This window comes from Mixophyes fleayi, chromosome 2 (genome assembly GCF_038048845.1).
Source record: "Mixophyes fleayi isolate aMixFle1 chromosome 2, aMixFle1.hap1, whole genome shotgun sequence".
Classification (NCBI taxonomy): domain Eukaryota; kingdom Metazoa; phylum Chordata; class Amphibia; order Anura; family Limnodynastidae; genus Mixophyes; species Mixophyes fleayi.
Genome location: NC_134403.1, coordinates 50,933,794 through 50,951,192, shown reverse-complemented (window position 1 = coordinate 50,951,192; position 17,399 = coordinate 50,933,794). Strand labels below are relative to the sequence as shown.

Here is a 17,399-nt window from a genome sequence, read left to right as displayed (position 1 = left end):
TCTGGACTGTTCTAGTAATGCTTTCCCTTGCCTATCAGTACTAACAGATCCAGTGTAACCTGGATATAACAGTCAGGACTAACCGCTTATATGCAAGTGACTTACACTGCAAAATGAAGTAAAAAAAAAACAAAAACTAATTTTCAACTTCAACACCCTGTAATTTTATAAAACCCCAGCAAGGATCTAGCCAACCCTTAAACAAGAAAATTTAAAATCAAATGAATAAAAAACAAATTCACCTGGTATTTCATAGCCCATTTCCTGTCCCCAACCTATCAAGCTAACATTACCCTCCATAACAAAATCCTGCAAACTTTTTTTATATGTTTCCAGATTGTTACTTATGCAGCATACATTAGTGATTAAAGAGTAGGATCTATGTCTGAGCAGATCTTTAATTGGGAACATGTGACATCCTCAAAGAAAGATAAGTTAAAAATTATTTAAGATTTTGTGTTTTTCATATACAGTTTGATCCACTTCAAAATAAAGTTGTTGGTTCTTTTTAAAAAGTAATCTTATTGTGTAAAACTTATGTAAAGTATGAGATACGGGATGGACTTTCATAGAAATGTCAAAAAGCAATTTGTGATACGTTGCTAAAAATGATTATTTCCGTGGAGAGTGCAGTCACTATAGTAGTAATGGACTGGACTACACTGAGCCCATGACGAAAATGCATGTAAGCCTGGAGACTATTATTAAATAAAGAGTTAAAATCTGTGTTAAAATTCCATACTAAGAGTGATAGATGCATTACTCTCACAAGTAACACGGCCCATTGAATTCCCTCTTATATTGCAGAATCTAAACACTTTATTTATACTCCTCCTCCAGCATAATACTTGGGTTACAGATAATAAAGTAACACCCCCCCCCCCCTATCAGAGCTCCATTCTCCACCCCAGTGAGACTCTAAGCCAGTGGTTCCCAAACTGTGTGCCGCAGCCCCCTGGGGTGCCGTGGCGATCTCAAAGGGGTACCAGCGGCCAGGGCAGGTGATAAGCAAGGCAGGGGACTACTTTTTTAATTACTTTTGCTTAGGGGTGCCTTGAAAACATTATGGAGAGCCTAAGGGTGCCTCGAACTGAGAAAGTTTGGGATCCAATGCTCTAAGCTAATCTCAGTTCATACCAGCCATATGTTGCTAAGCAAACATTCCCATTGTATCTTATCTGGGTCCTAACGCCAGGCCACACATTGTCACCAGGAGATGTGAACAACAATGGAAGTTACATTAATGTATGTACAGCTGCACCTACATAAAAATGGGAGGATGTTCACATCTAGTGGGGTGTGACAACCACCTGACAGGAAGTTTCCGTAGTGTAGTGGTTATCACGTTCGCCTAACACGCGAAAGGTCCCCGGTTCGAGACCGGGCGGAAACATGTTTTCTTACTTTTACTTAGTTCAATCTTTCTCAACAAACTTAAACCTCCTTCACCCGATGGAACCCAACACTCCCAACTGTAAACTGATCGCAGGTCATTTAACATCTTATCTCTCAACTTAGGTGAGCCAATCATACTGGGTCACCTACAGGGGTTTCCCAAACCATTGTCAGCCCTCAAATGATGTACAGACAATGAGCGATAGATCTTGAGAACACATTTTTTAACACCCTGTAATTTCATAAAACCTCAGCAAGGATCTTGCCAACCCTTAATAATTTTTATATCTTTCTAGATTCTTAGTTATGCAGCATACATTAGTGATTACAGAGTAGGATCTATGTCTGAGAAGATCTTTGATTGGGAACATGTGACATCCTCAAAGAAAGAAAAGTTAAAAATAATTTAAGATTTTGTGTTTTTCATATACACAGTTTGATCCACTTCAAAATAAAGTTGTTGTTTTTTTAAAACAGTAATCTTATTGTGTAAAACTTATGTAAAGTATGAGATACGGGATGGACTTTTATAGAAATATGTCAGAAAGCAATTTGTGATACGTGGTTAAAAATAATTATTTCAGGTAATAAGGTTTAAAGACACATTAATCCGGTTACATTACGGGACTTAACATAGTGACAAAGCCTTGGACTCATGGCCTTGCGTCTACCTGATACTTTATTTTGTTGTTCACTGCCAACAAAAGTGTGGAGAGTGCAGTCACTATAGTAGTAATGGACTGGACTACGCTGAGCCCATGACGAAAATACATGTAAGCCTGGAGACTATCTATAATATAAAAGCCTAGCGGCGTGTGTTAGTGTGTGTGTGTGTGTGTGTGTGTGTGTGTAAAAAACTATTTTCTCAGAAAGGGTTCATCCAATTGACCTGAAATTTGGTATACTGACATTATTTGACAAAAAAAATAGAATAGTGAAGTCAGTTGACTTCCATCATCCCCCCTTCCCCCCGTGGTAGGGGTAGTAAAGGCTAAATTTACGAGTTGAGGGGTCAAACTCATTTTCGTGAGGTAATTTTACCTCATGAACACACATTAAAAAGGGCGCTTGCGTCGGGAAGTAACGCTCTTCCCCTGAGGAGGCCTGGGCTAGGCCCAAATGCATGACAAGAACCTTTTTAAGACCTTAAGTAGCTTGATTTGACTAGAATGCATGAGTATCATGCACGGGTTAACTTGTTATTAAATAAAGAGAAGGATGGACATTTGACAGTTCCATGTCTGGGTTCTTTTTAATCGGAGAAGACTTGTATGCAGTGGTCGGCTTGGGTAAACTTTGTAAATAGACCAAAATCAGCCTCAAGTATTATAGCACAACATTTAATTCAGGTGCTGGATAAGATTAATTTCTGTGCTCATAGCAGCCACAAAAGCAGTTAATACTTGTATGGGAATATGTTTTAGGTTACATTCTATTGCAATATTAATGTTTTTTTTCAATTTCAAGCCATTAGTTCTTAACCTGTAAGTCATTATCTCTGTACATAGTTTATTAAAATATTAACATGTACATTTCAAGTTTAAATTACTTGATTATACACAAGAGCTCTGCAAAGTGAGGATCATTTAAAAACCTGTTAAAAAAAAAACCCTTGATTTAAAACACTTATCCGATTGTATTCTCTGAACCAGAATAATTTTGTCAACATATGAAAATAAATCTTTTCATAAAAACAAAGCACACAACACAGGTAGTTTATAATAACTTTATACATTTTAATAGACATTTGCAGACAAAACTGATGAGAAAAAAACCAAAATAAAAAACATACAAATTTCAAGTCAAGTCAGGAAATGTACAAACCAGGCCTCAATCAATGGGAAACCAACATACATAATGCAATGTAGTAAACCTGTTGCCTACACATCCATTTTGTGAGCAGCCCATCAGTTTAATAGAAACCAGCAAAGCCAATGATTACGAATAAATTGACCAACCACATACTCACGAATATTAGCATTGTCCACAAACTGGCTACCACCAACGTGGGCAAAGTGACGGGTCCTCCTTAAACACTTTGTGCTCTGCATTCTTCCTTAAGCACACTTCATTTTTGTACCTTAAAAAATCTTTCAGGCTAGAATACGACACATACCAGCCATTACAAAATGAGTCATGTAGTTTAGCAATGCATCAGAACCCTCATGAAAAGATCAAATAAAAACCAAAAGGATTAAAAATTGCCATTCACATAAAACAAAGCAAGACCAGTAATATGATCACACACTTCCAATTTCTGCACAGTTACTTCCTTGGCACAACTATCCATATGTCACTGCTACAGTTACACTTAACAGATAATAGACAGGTACTATTTTCGCCAGGCTCAATGACCGACAAATATAAAAATCCAACTTTCACAAAGGTCTCCACCACTAAATTACGTCATTTGTAATGGACAAAGTGCAAATGACGCTTTTAAAGCTGCAGTGCCCGGACTCGCTGCCTGTATAATGTAATCCAGGTGGCGGATCTGCCCATTGGCGCTTTGAAAGCATCATTTGCACTGTGTCCATTACTAGTGAAGTAATTTAGTGTTGGAGACCTTTGTGGAAGTCCAATTTTACATTTGGCGGTTATTGAGCCTCGCGAAAATAGTACCTGTCTATTATCTGTTAAGTGTCATTGGCGCAGTTATAATCTTCATGATTTTCTAAGTGTCGCTCTTATACTCTTCGGTATTGTAATGTCGCTGTATACTGTGTCGGCATTTGGAGAGCGGAAAAAAGACTACCACCGATCACTACATATTTCCCTAGCTCAGAAAGGGTCTGGACTTGTTCTAGTAATGCTTTCACTTGCCTATCAGTACTAACAGATCCAGTGTAACCTGGATAGAACAGTCACTTGCATAGAAGCAGTTAGTCCTGGCTTACACTGCAAATGAAGTAAAGAAACTGATCTTCAGAACACAACTTCAACACCCTGTAATTTCAGAAAACCTCAGCAAGGATCTCACTTCAAAATAAAGTTGTTGTTTTTTTTAAAAAAGTAATCTTATTGTGTAAAACTTATGTAAAGTATGAGATACGGGATGGACTTTCATAGAAATATGTCAGAAAGCAAATTGTGAAACATTGTTAAAAGTGATTATTTCCGTGGAGAGTGCAGTCACTATAGTAGTAATGGACTGGACTACACTGAGCCCATGACGAAAATGCATGTAAGCCTGGAGACTATTATTAAATAAAGAGTTAAAATCTGTGTTAAAATTCCATACTAACAGTAATAGCTGCATTACTCTCACAAGTAACACGGCCCATTGAATTCCCTCTTATATTGCAGAATCTAAACACTTTATTTATACTCCTCCTCCAGCATAATACTTGGGTTACAGATAATAAAGTAACACCCCCCCCCCTATCAGAGCTCCATTCTCCACCCCAGTGAGACTCTAAGCCAGTGGTTCCCAAACTGTGTGCCGCAGCTCCCTGGGGTGCCGTGGCGATCTCAAAGGGGTACCAGCGGCCAGGGCAGGTGATAAGCAAGGCAGGGGACTACTTTTTTAATTATTTTTGCTAAGGGGTGCCTTGAAAACATTATGGAGAGCCTAAGGGTGCCTCGAACTGAGAAAGTTTGAAATCCACTGCTCTAAGCTAATCTCAGCTCATACCAGCCATATGTTGCTAAGCAAACATTCCCATTGAATCTCATCTGGGTCCTAATGCCAGGCCACACATTGTCACCAGGAGATGTGAACAACAATGCCATTGGGGGAAGTTACATTAATGTATGTACAGCTGCACATACATAAAGATAGGAGGATGTTCACATCTAGTGGGGTGTGACAATCACCTAACAGGAAGTTTCCGTAGTGTAGTGGTTATCACGTTCGCCTAACACGCGAAAGGTCCCCGGTTCGAGACCGGGCGGAAACATGTTTTCTTACTTTTACTTAGTTTAATCTTTCTCAACAAACTTAAACCTCCTTCACCTGATGGAACCCAACACTCCCAACTGTAAACTGATCGCAGGTCATTTAACATCTTGTCTCTCAACTTAGATGAGCCAATCATACTGGGTTACCTAGAGGGGATTCCCAAACCATTGCCAGCCCTCAAATGATGTACAGACAATGAGCCATGGATCTTGAGAACACAACTTCAACACCCTGTAATTTCATAAAACCTCAGCAAGGATCTAGCCAACCCTTAATAATTTTTATATCTTTCTAGATTGTTACTTATGCAGCATACATTAGTGATTACAGAGTAGGATCTATGTCTGAGAAGATCTTTGATTGGGAACATGTGACATCCTCAAAGAAAGAAAAGTTAAAAATAATTTAAGATTTTGTGTTTTTCATTTATACAGTTTGATCCACTTCAAAATAAAGTTGTTGTTTTTTTAAAACAGTAACCTTATTGTGTAAAACTTATGTAAAGTATGAGATACGGGATGGACTTTCATAGAAATATGTCAGAAACCAATTTGTGATACGTTGTTAAAAATAATTATTTCAGGTAATAAGGTTTAAAGACACAATAATCCGGTTACATTACAGGACTTAACATAGTGACAGCCTTGGACTCATGGCCTTGCGTCTACCTGATACTTTATTTTGTTGTTCACTGCCAACAAAAGTGTGGAGAGTGCAGTCACTATAGTAGTAATGGACTAGACTACACTGAGCCCATGACGAAAATGCATGTAAGCCTGGAGAGTATTAAGTAAAGAGTTAAAATCTGTGTTAAAATTACCGTACTAACGGTAATAGCTGCATTATTCTCACAAGTAACACAGTCCATTGAATTCCCTCTTATATTGCAAAATCTAAACACTTTATTTATACTCCTCCTCCAGCATAATACTTGGGTTACAGATAATAAAGTAACACTCCCCCCTATCAGAGCTCCATTCTCCACCCCAATCACACTGTAAATTAATCTCGGCTCATCCCAGGCATATGTTGCTAAGCAAACCTTCCGAGTGTATCTCATCTGGGTCCTAATGACAGGCCACACATTGTCACCAGTTGTGAACAACAATGCCATTGGGGGAAGTTACAATGGGAAGATGTTCACATCTAGTGGGGTGTGACAATCACATGATAGGAAGTTTCCGTAGTGTAGTGGTTATCACGTTCGCCTCACACGCGAAAGGTCCCTGGTTCGAGACCGGGCGGAAACATGTTTTCTTACTTTTACTTAGTTTAATCTTTCTCAACAAACTTAAACCTCCTTCACCCGATGGAACCCAACACTCCCAACTGTAAACTGATCGCAGGTCATTTAACATCTTGTCTCTCAACTTAGATGAGCCAATCATACTGGGTTACCTAGAGGGGATTCCCAAACCATTGCCAGCCCTCAAATGATGTACAGACAATGAGCCATGGATCTTGAGAACACAACTTCAACACCCTGTAATTTCATAAAACCTCAGCAAGGATCTAGCCAACCCTTAATAATTTTTATATCTTTCTAGATTGTTAATTATGCAGCATACATTAGTGATTACAGAGTAGGATCTATGTCTGAGAAGATCTTTGATTGGGAACATGTGACATCCTCAAAGAAAGAAAAGTTAAAAATAATTTAAGATTTTGTGTTTTTCATTTATACAGTTTGATCCACTTCAAAATAAAGTTGTTGTTTTTTTAAAACAGTAATCTTATTGTGTAAAACTTATGTAAAGTATGAGATACGGGGTGGACTTTCATAGAAATATGTCAGAAACCAATTTGTGATACGTTGTTAAAAATAATTATTTCAGGTAATAAGGTTTAAAGACACATTAATCTGGTTACATTACAGGACTTAACATAGTGACAAAGCCTTGGACTCATGGCCTTGCGTCTACCTGATACTTTATTTTGTTGTTCACTGCCAACAAAAGTGTGGAGAGTGCAGTCACTATAGTAGTAATGGACTGGACTACGCTGAGCCCATGACGAAAATACATGTAAGCCTGGAGACTATCTATAATATAAAAGCCTAGCGGCGTGTGTTAGTGTGTGTGTGTGTAAAAAACTATTTTCTCAGAAAGGGCTCATCCAATTGACCTGAAATTTGGTATACTGACATTATTTGACAAAAAAATTAGAATAGTGAAGTCAGTTGACTTCCATCATCCCCCCTTCCCCCCGTGGTAGGGGTAGTAAAGGCTAAATTTACGAGTTGAGGGGTCAAACTCATTTTCGTGAGGTAATTTTACCTCATGAACACACATTAAAAAGGGCGCTTGCGTCGGGAAGTAACGCTCTTCCCCTGAGGAGGCCTGGGCTAGGCCCAAATGCATGACAAGAACCTTTTTAAGACCTTAAGTAGCTTGATTTGACTAGAATGCATGAGTATCATGCACGGGTTAACTTGTTATTAAATAAAGAGAAGGATGGACATTTGACAGTTCCATGTCTGGGTTCTTTTTAATCGGAGAAGACTTGTATGCAGTGGTCAGCTTGGGTAAACTTTGTAAATAGACCAAAATCAGCCTCAAGTATTATAGCGCAACATTTAATTCAGGTGCTGGATAAGATTAATTTCTGTGCTCATAGCAGCCACAAAAGCAGTTAATACTTGTATGGGAATATGTTTTTGGTTACATTCTATTGCAATATTAATGTTTTTTTTCAATTTCAAGCCATTAGTTCTTAACCTGTAAGTCATTATCTCTGTACATAGTTTATTAAAATATTAACATGTACATTTCAAGTTTAATATACTTGATTATACACAAGAGCTCTGCAAAGTGAAGATCATTTAAACACCTGTTAAAAAAAAAACCCTTGATTTAAAACACTTATTCGATTGTATTCTCTGAACCAGAATAATTTTGTCAACATATGAAAATAAATCTTTTCATAAAAACAAAGCACACAACACAGGTAGTTTATAATAACTTTATACATTTTAATAGACATTTGCAGACAAAACTGATGAGAAAAAAAACAAAATAAAAAACATACAAATTTCAAGTCAAGTCAGGAAATGTACAAACCAGGCCTCAATCAATGGGAAACCAACATACATAATGCAATGTAGTAAACCTGTTGCCTACACATCCATTTTGTGAGCAGCCCATTAGTTTAATAGAAACCAGCAAAGCCAATGATTACGAATAAATTGACCAACCACATACTCACGAATATTAGCATTGTCCACAAACTGGCTACCATTGACGTGGGCAAAGTGACGGGTCCTCCTTAAACACTTTGTGCTCTGCATTCTTCCTTAAGCACACTTCATTTTTGTACCTTGAAAAATCTTTCAGGCTAGAGTACGACACATACCAGCCATTACAAAATGAGTCATGTAGTTTAGCAATGCATCAGAACCCTCATGAAAAGATCAAATAAAAACCAAAAGGATTAAAAATTGCCATTCACATAAAACAAAGCAGGACCAGTAATATGATCACACACTTCCAATTTCTGCACAGTTACTTCCTTGGCACAACTTTCCATATGTCACTGCTACAGTTACACTTAACAGATAATAGACAGGTACTATTTTCGCCAGGCTCAATGACCGACAAATATAAAAATCCAACTTTCACAAAGGTCTCCACCACTAAATAACGTCATTTGTAATGGACAAAGTGCAAATGACGCTTTTAAAGCTGCAGTGCCCGGACTCGCTGCCTGTATAATGTAATCCAGGTGGCGGATCTGCCCATTGGCGCTTTGAAAGCATCCTTTGCACTGTGTCCATTACTAGTGAAGTAATTTAGTGTTGGAGACCTTTGTGGAAGTCCAATTTTACATTTGGCGGTGATTGAGCCTCGCGAAAATAGTACCTGTCTATTATCTGTTAAGTGTCATTGGCGCAGTTATAATCTTCATGATTTTCTAAGTGTCGCTCTTATACTCTTCGGTATTGTAATGTCGCTGTATACTGTGTCTGCATTTGGAGAGCGGAAAAAAGACTACCACCGATCACTACATATTTCCCTAGCTCAGAAAGGGTCTGGACTTGTTCTAGTAATGCTTTCACTTGCCTATCAGTACTAACAGATCCAGTGTAACCTGGATAGAACAGTCAGGACTAACCGCTTATATGCAAGTGACTTACACTGCAAAATGAAGTAAAAAAAAAAAAAAAAACTAATTTTCAACTTCAACACCCTGTAATTTTATAAAACCCCAGCAAGGATCTAGCCAACCCTTAAACAAGAAAATTTAAAATCAAATGAATAAAAAACAAATTCACCTGGTATTTCATAGCCCATTTCCTGTCCCCAACCTATCAAGCTAACATTACCCTCCATAACAAAATCCTGCAAACTTTTTTTATATGTTTCCAGATTGTTACTTATGCAGCATACATTAGTGATTAAAGAGTAGGATCTATGTCTGAGCAGATCTTTAATTGGGAACATGTGACATCCTCAAAGAAAGATAAGTTAAAGATTATTTAAGATTTTGTGTTTTTCATATATAGTTTGATCCACTTCAAAATAAAGTTGTTGGTTCTTTTTAAAAAGTAATCTTATTGTGTAAAACTTATGTAAAGTATGAGATACGGGATGGACTTTCATAGAAATGTCAGAAAGCAATTTGTGATACGTTGCTAAAAATGATTATTTCCGTGGAGAGTGCAGTCACTATAGTAGTAATGGACTGGACTACACTGAGCCCATGACGAAAATGCATGTAAGCCTGGAGACTATTATTAAATAAAGAGTTAAAATCTGTGTTAAAATTCCATACTAAGAGTGATAGATGCATTACTCTCACAAGTAACACGGCCCATTGAATTCCCTCTTATATTGCAGAATCTAAACACTTTATTTATACTCCTCCTCCAGCATAATACTTGGGTTACAGATAATAAAGTAACACCCCCCCCCCTATCAGAGCTCCATTCTCCACCCCAGTGAGACTCTAAGCCAGTGGTTCCCAAACTGTGTGCCGCAGCTCCCTGGGGTGCCGTGGCGATCTCAAAGGGGTACCAGCGGCCAGGACAGGTGATAAGCAAGGCAGGGGACTACTTTTTTAATTATTTTTGCTTAGGGGTGCCTTGAAAACATTATGGAGAGCCTAAGGGTGCCTCGAACTGAGAAAGTTTGGGATCCAATGCTCTAAGCTAATCTCAGTTCATACCAGCCATATGTTGCTAAGCAAACATTCCCATTGTATCTCATCTGGGTCCTAACGCCAGGCCACACATTGTCACCAGGAGATGTGAACAACAATGGAAGTTACATTAATGTATGTACAGCTGCACCTACATAAAAATGGGAGGATGTTCACATCTAGTGGGGTGTGACAACCACCTGACAGGAAGTTTCCGTAGTGTAGTGGTTATCACGTTCGCCTAACACGCGAAAGGTCCCTGGTTCGAGACCGGGTGGAAACATGTTTTCTTACTTTTACTTAGTTCAATCTTTCTCAACAAACTTAAACCTCCTTCACCCGATGGAACCCAACACTCCCAACTGTAAACTGATCGCAGGTCATTTAACATCTTATCTCTCAACTTAGGTGAGCCAATCATACTGGGTCACCTACAGGGGATTCCCAAACCATTGTCAGCCCTCAAATGATGTACAGACAATGAGCGATAGATCTTGAGAACACATTTTTTAACACCCTGTAATTTCATAAAACCTCAGGAAGGATCTTGCCAACCCTTAATAATTTTTATATCTTTCTAGATTGTTACTTATGCAGCATACATTAGTGATTACAGAGTAGGATCTATGTCTGAGAAGATCTTTGATTGGGAACATGTGACATCCTCAAAGAAAGAAAAGTTAAAAATAATTTAAGATTTTGTGTTTTTCATTTATACAGTTTGATCCACTTCAAAATAAAGTTGTTGTTTTTTTAAAACAGTAACCTTATTGTGTAAAACTTATGTAAAGTATGAGATACGGGATGGACTTTCATAGAAATATGTCAGAAACCAATTTGTGATACGTTGTTAAAAATAATTATTTCAGGTAATAAGGTTTAAAGACACAATAATCCGGTTACATTACAGGACTTAACATAGTGACAGCCTTGGACTCATGGCCTTGCGTCTACCTGATACTTTATTTTGTTGTTCACTGCCAACAAAAGTGTGGAGAGTGCAGTCACTATAGTAGTAATGGACTAGACTACACTGAGCCCATGACGAAAATGCATGTAAGCCTGGAGAGTATTAAGTAAAGAGTTAAAATCTGTGTTAAAATTACCGTACTAACGGTAATAGCTGCATTATTCTCACAAGTAACACAGTCCATTGAATTCCCTCTTATATTGCAAAATCTAAACACTTTATTTATACTCCTCCTCCAGCATAATACTTGGGTTACAGATAATAAAGTAACACTCCCCCCTATCAGAGCTCCATTCTCCACCCCAATCACACTGTAAATTAATCTCGGCTCATCCCAGGCATATGTTGCTAAGCAAACCTTCCGAGTGTATCTCATCTGGGTCCTAATGACAGGCCACACATTGTCACCAGTTGTGAACAACAATGCCATTGGGGGAAGTTACAATGGGAAGATGTTCACATCTAGTGGGGTGTGACAATCACATGATAGGAAGTTTCCGTAGTGTAGTGGTTATCACGTTCGCCTCACACGCGAAAGGTCCCTGGTTCGAGACCGGGCGGAAACATGTTTTCTTACTTTTACTTAGTTTAATCTTTCTCAACAAACTTAAACCTCCTTCACCCGATGGAACCCAACACTCCCAACTGTAAACTGATCGCAGGTCATTTAACATCTTGTCTCTCAACTTAGATGAGCCAATCATACTGGGTTACCTAGAGGGGATTCCCAAACCATTGCCAGCCCTCAAATGATGTACAGACAATGAGCCATGGATCTTGAGAACACAACTTCAACACCCTGTAATTTCATAAAACCTCAGCAAGGATCTAGCCAACCCTTAATAATTTTTATATCTTTCTAGATTGTTAATTATGCAGCATACATTAGTGATTACAGAGTAGGATCTATGTCTGAGAAGATCTTTGATTGGGAACATGTGACATCCTCAAAGAAAGAAAAGTTAAAAATAATTTAAGATTTTGTGTTTTTCATTTATACAGTTTGATCCACTTCAAAATAAAGTTGTTGTTTTTTTAAAACAGTAATCTTATTGTGTAAAACTTATGTAAAGTATGAGATACGGGGTGGACTTTCATAGAAATATGTCAGAAACCAATTTGTGATACGTTGTTAAAAATAATTATTTCAGGTAATAAGGTTTAAAGACACATTAATCTGGTTACATTACAGGACTTAACATAGTGACAAAGCCTTGGACTCATGGCCTTGCGTCTACCTGATACTTTATTTTGTTGTTCACTGCCAACAAAAGTGTGGAGAGTGCAGTCACTATAGTAGTAATGGACTGGACTACGCTGAGCCCATGACGAAAATACATGTAAGCCTGGAGACTATCTATAATATAAAAGCCTAGCGGCGTGTGTTAGTGTGTGTGTGTGTAAAAAACTATTTTCTCAGAAAGGGCTCATCCAATTGACCTGAAATTTGGTATACTGACATTATTTGACAAAAAAATTAGAATAGTGAAGTCAGTTGACTTCCATCATCCCCCCTTCCCCCCGTGGTAGGGGTAGTAAAGGCTAAATTTACGAGTTGAGGGGTCAAACTCATTTTCGTGAGGTAATTTTACCTCATGAACACACATTAAAAAGGGCGCTTGCGTCGGGAAGTAACGCTCTTCCCCTGAGGAGGCCTGGGCTAGGCCCAAATGCATGACAAGAACCTTTTTAAGACCTTAAGTAGCTTGATTTGACTAGAATGCATGAGTATCATGCACGGGTTAACTTGTTATTAAATAAAGAGAAGGATGGACATTTGACAGTTCCATGTCTGGGTTCTTTTTAATCGGAGAAGACTTGTATGCAGTGGTCAGCTTGGGTAAACTTTGTAAATAGACCAAAATCAGCCTCAAGTATTATAGCGCAACATTTAATTCAGGTGCTGGATAAGATTAATTTCTGTGCTCATAGCAGCCACAAAAGCAGTTAATACTTGTATGGGAATATGTTTTTGGTTACATTCTATTGCAATATTAATGTTTTTTTTCAATTTCAAGCCATTAGTTCTTAACCTGTAAGTCATTATCTCTGTACATAGTTTATTAAAATATTAACATGTACATTTCAAGTTTAATATACTTGATTATACACAAGAGCTCTGCAAAGTGAAGATCATTTAAACACCTGTTAAAAAAAAAACCCTTGATTTAAAACACTTATTCGATTGTATTCTCTGAACCAGAATAATTTTGTCAACATATGAAAATAAATCTTTTCATAAAAACAAAGCACACAACACAGGTAGTTTATAATAACTTTATACATTTTAATAGACATTTGCAGACAAAACTGATGAGAAAAAAAACAAAATAAAAAACATACAAATTTCAAGTCAAGTCAGGAAATGTACAAACCAGGCCTCAATCAATGGGAAACCAACATACATAATGCAATGTAGTAAACCTGTTGCCTACACATCCATTTTGTGAGCAGCCCATTAGTTTAATAGAAACCAGCAAAGCCAATGATTACGAATAAATTGACCAACCACATACTCACGAATATTAGCATTGTCCACAAACTGGCTACCATTGACGTGGGCAAAGTGACGGGTCCTCCTTAAACACTTTGTGCTCTGCATTCTTCCTTAAGCACACTTCATTTTTGTACCTTGAAAAATCTTTCAGGCTAGAGTACGACACATACCAGCCATTACAAAATGAGTCATGTAGTTTAGCAATGCATCAGAACCCTCATGAAAAGATCAAATAAAAACCAAAAGGATTAAAAATTGCCATTCACATAAAACAAAGCAGGACCAGTAATATGATCACACACTTCCAATTTCTGCACAGTTACTTCCTTGGCACAACTTTCCATATGTCACTGCTACAGTTACACTTAACAGATAATAGACAGGTACTATTTTCGCCAGGCTCAATGACCGACAAATATAAAAATCCAACTTTCACAAAGGTCTCCACCACTAAATAACGTCATTTGTAATGGACAAAGTGCAAATGACGCTTTTAAAGCTGCAGTGCCCGGACTCGCTGCCTGTATAATGTAATCCAGGTGGCGGATCTGCCCATTGGCGCTTTGAAAGCATCCTTTGCACTGTGTCCATTACTAGTGAAGTAATTTAGTGTTGGAGACCTTTGTGGAAGTCCAATTTTACATTTGGCGGTGATTGAGCCTCGCGAAAATAGTACCTGTCTATTATCTGTTAAGTGTCATTGGCGCAGTTATAATCTTCATGATTTTCTAAGTGTCGCTCTTATACTCTTCGGTATTGTAATGTCGCTGTATACTGTGTCTGCATTTGGAGAGCGGAAAAAAGACTACCACCGATCACTACATATTTCCCTAGCTCAGAAAGGGTCTGGACTTGTTCTAGTAATGCTTTCACTTGCCTATCAGTACTAACAGATCCAGTGTAACCTGGATAGAACAGTCAGGACTAACCGCTTATATGCAAGTGACTTACACTGCAAAATGAAGTAAAAAAAAAAAAAAAAACTAATTTTCAACTTCAACACCCTGTAATTTTATAAAACCCCAGCAAGGATCTAGCCAACCCTTAAACAAGAAAATTTAAAATCAAATGAATAAAAAACAAATTCACCTGGTATTTCATAGCCCATTTCCTGTCCCCAACCTATCAAGCTAACATTACCCTCCATAACAAAATCCTGCAAACTTTTTTTATATGTTTCCAGATTGTTACTTATGCAGCATACATTAGTGATTAAAGAGTAGGATCTATGTCTGAGCAGATCTTTAATTGGGAACATGTGACATCCTCAAAGAAAGATAAGTTAAAGATTATTTAAGATTTTGTGTTTTTCATATATAGTTTGATCCACTTCAAAATAAAGTTGTTGGTTCTTTTTAAAAAGTAATCTTATTGTGTAAAACTTATGTAAAGTATGAGATACGGGATGGACTTTCATAGAAATGTCAGAAAGCAATTTGTGATACGTTGCTAAAAATGATTATTTCCGTGGAGAGTGCAGTCACTATAGTAGTAATGGACTGGACTACACTGAGCCCATGACGAAAATGCATGTAAGCCTGGAGACTATTATTAAATAAAGAGTTAAAATCTGTGTTAAAATTCCATACTAAGAGTGATAGATGCATTACTCTCACAAGTAACACGGCCCATTGAATTCCCTCTTATATTGCAGAATCTAAACACTTTATTTATACTCCTCCTCCAGCATAATACTTGGGTTACAGATAATAAAGTAACACCCCCCCCCCTATCAGAGCTCCATTCTCCACCCCAGTGAGACTCTAAGCCAGTGGTTCCCAAACTGTGTGCCGCAGCTCCCTGGGGTGCCGTGGCGATCTCAAAGGGGTACCAGCGGCCAGGACAGGTGATAAGCAAGGCAGGGGACTACTTTTTTAATTATTTTTGCTTAGGGGTGCCTTGAAAACATTATGGAGAGCCTAAGGGTGCCTCGAACTGAGAAAGTTTGGGATCCAATGCTCTAAGCTAATCTCAGTTCATACCAGCCATATGTTGCTAAGCAAACATTCCCATTGTATCTCATCTGGGTCCTAACGCCAGGCCACACATTGTCACCAGGAGATGTGAACAACAATGGAAGTTACATTAATGTATGTACAGCTGCACCTACATAAAAATGGGAGGATGTTCACATCTAGTGGGGTGTGACAACCACCTGACAGGAAGTTTCCGTAGTGTAGTGGTTATCACGTTCGCCTAACACGCGAAAGGTCCCTGGTTCGAGACCGGGTGGAAACATGTTTTCTTACTTTTACTTAGTTCAATCTTTCTCAACAAACTTAAACCTCCTTCACCCGATGGAACCCAACACTCCCAACTGTAAACTGATCGCAGGTCATTTAACATCTTATCTCTCAACTTAGGTGAGCCAATCATACTGGGTCACCTACAGGGGATTCCCAAACCATTGTCAGCCCTCAAATGATGTACAGACAATGAGCGATAGATCTTGAGAACACATTTTTTAACACCCTGTAATTTCATAAAACCTCAGGAAGGATCTTGCCAACCCTTAATAATTTTTATATCTTTCTAGATTCTTAGTTATGCAGCATACATTAGTGATTACAGAGTAGGATCTATGTCTGAGAAGATCTTTGATTGGGAACATGTGACATCCTCAAAGAAAGAAAAGTTAAAAATAATTTAAGATTTTGTGTTTTTCATATACACAGTTTGATCCACTTCAAAATAAAGTTGTTGTTTTTTTAAAACAGTAATCTTATTGTGTAAAACTTATGTAAAGTATGAGATACGGGATGGACTTTTATAGAAATATGTCAGAAAGCAATTTGTGATACGTGGTTAAAAATAATTATTTCAGGTAATAAGGTTTAAAGACACATTAATCCGGTTACATTACGGGACTTAACATAGTGACAAAGCCTTGGACTCATGGCCTTGCGTCTACCTGATACTTTATTTTGTTGTTCACTGCCAACAAAAGTGTGGAGAGTGCAGTCACTATAGTAGTAATGGACTGGACTACGCTGAGCCCATGACGAAAATGCATGTAAGCCTGGAGAGTATTAAGTAAAGAGTTAAAATCTGTGTTAAAATTACCGTACTAACGGTAATAGCTGCATTATTCTCACAAGTAACACAGTCCATTGAATTCCCTCTTATATTGCAAAATCTAAACACTTTATTTATACTCCTCCTCCAGCATAATACTTGGGTTACAGATAATAAAGTAACACTCCCCCCTATCAGAGCTCCATTCTCCACCCCAATCACACTGTAAATTAATCTCGGCTCATCCCAGGCATATGTTGCTAAGCAAACCTTCCGAGTGTATCTCATCTGGGTCCTAATGACAGGCCACACATTGTCACCAGTTGTGAACAACAATGCCATTGGGGGAAGTTACAATGGGAAGATGTTCACATCTAGTGGGGTGTGACAATCACATGATAGGAAGTTTCCGTAGTGTAGTGGTTATCACGTTCGCCTCACACGCGAAAGGTCCCCGGTTCGAGACCGGGCGGAAACATGTTTTC

At 38.1% G+C, this 17,399-nt stretch overlaps 7 non-coding genes across 7 annotated transcripts; all 7 read left to right on the top strand.

The window, feature by feature from the left end:
- Positions 1–1,320: 1,320 nt before the first annotated feature.
- Positions 1,321–1,393, top strand: TRNAV-AAC (transfer RNA valine (anticodon AAC)). Its single transcript has one exon. It is a non-coding gene; the product is annotated as a tRNA-Val (tRNA).
- A 3,828-nt stretch (positions 1,394–5,221) lies between these two features.
- TRNAV-AAC (transfer RNA valine (anticodon AAC)) lies at positions 5,222–5,294 on the top strand. Its single transcript has one exon. It is a non-coding gene; the product is annotated as a tRNA-Val (tRNA).
- Positions 5,295–6,473: 1,179 nt separating this feature from the next.
- TRNAV-CAC (transfer RNA valine (anticodon CAC)) lies at positions 6,474–6,546 on the top strand. The gene has a single exon. It is a non-coding gene; the product is annotated as a tRNA-Val (tRNA).
- Positions 6,547–10,642: 4,096 nt separating this feature from the next.
- TRNAV-AAC (transfer RNA valine (anticodon AAC)) lies at positions 10,643–10,715 on the top strand. Its single transcript has one exon. It is a non-coding gene; the product is annotated as a tRNA-Val (tRNA).
- A 1,180-nt stretch (positions 10,716–11,895) lies between these two features.
- On the top strand, positions 11,896–11,968 carry TRNAV-CAC (transfer RNA valine (anticodon CAC)). Its single transcript has one exon. It is a non-coding gene; the product is annotated as a tRNA-Val (tRNA).
- A 4,096-nt stretch (positions 11,969–16,064) lies between these two features.
- TRNAV-AAC (transfer RNA valine (anticodon AAC)) lies at positions 16,065–16,137 on the top strand. The gene has a single exon. It is a non-coding gene; the product is annotated as a tRNA-Val (tRNA).
- A 1,182-nt stretch (positions 16,138–17,319) lies between these two features.
- Positions 17,320–17,392, top strand: TRNAV-CAC (transfer RNA valine (anticodon CAC)). The gene has a single exon. It is a non-coding gene; the product is annotated as a tRNA-Val (tRNA).
- Positions 17,393–17,399: the final 7 nt, after the last annotated feature.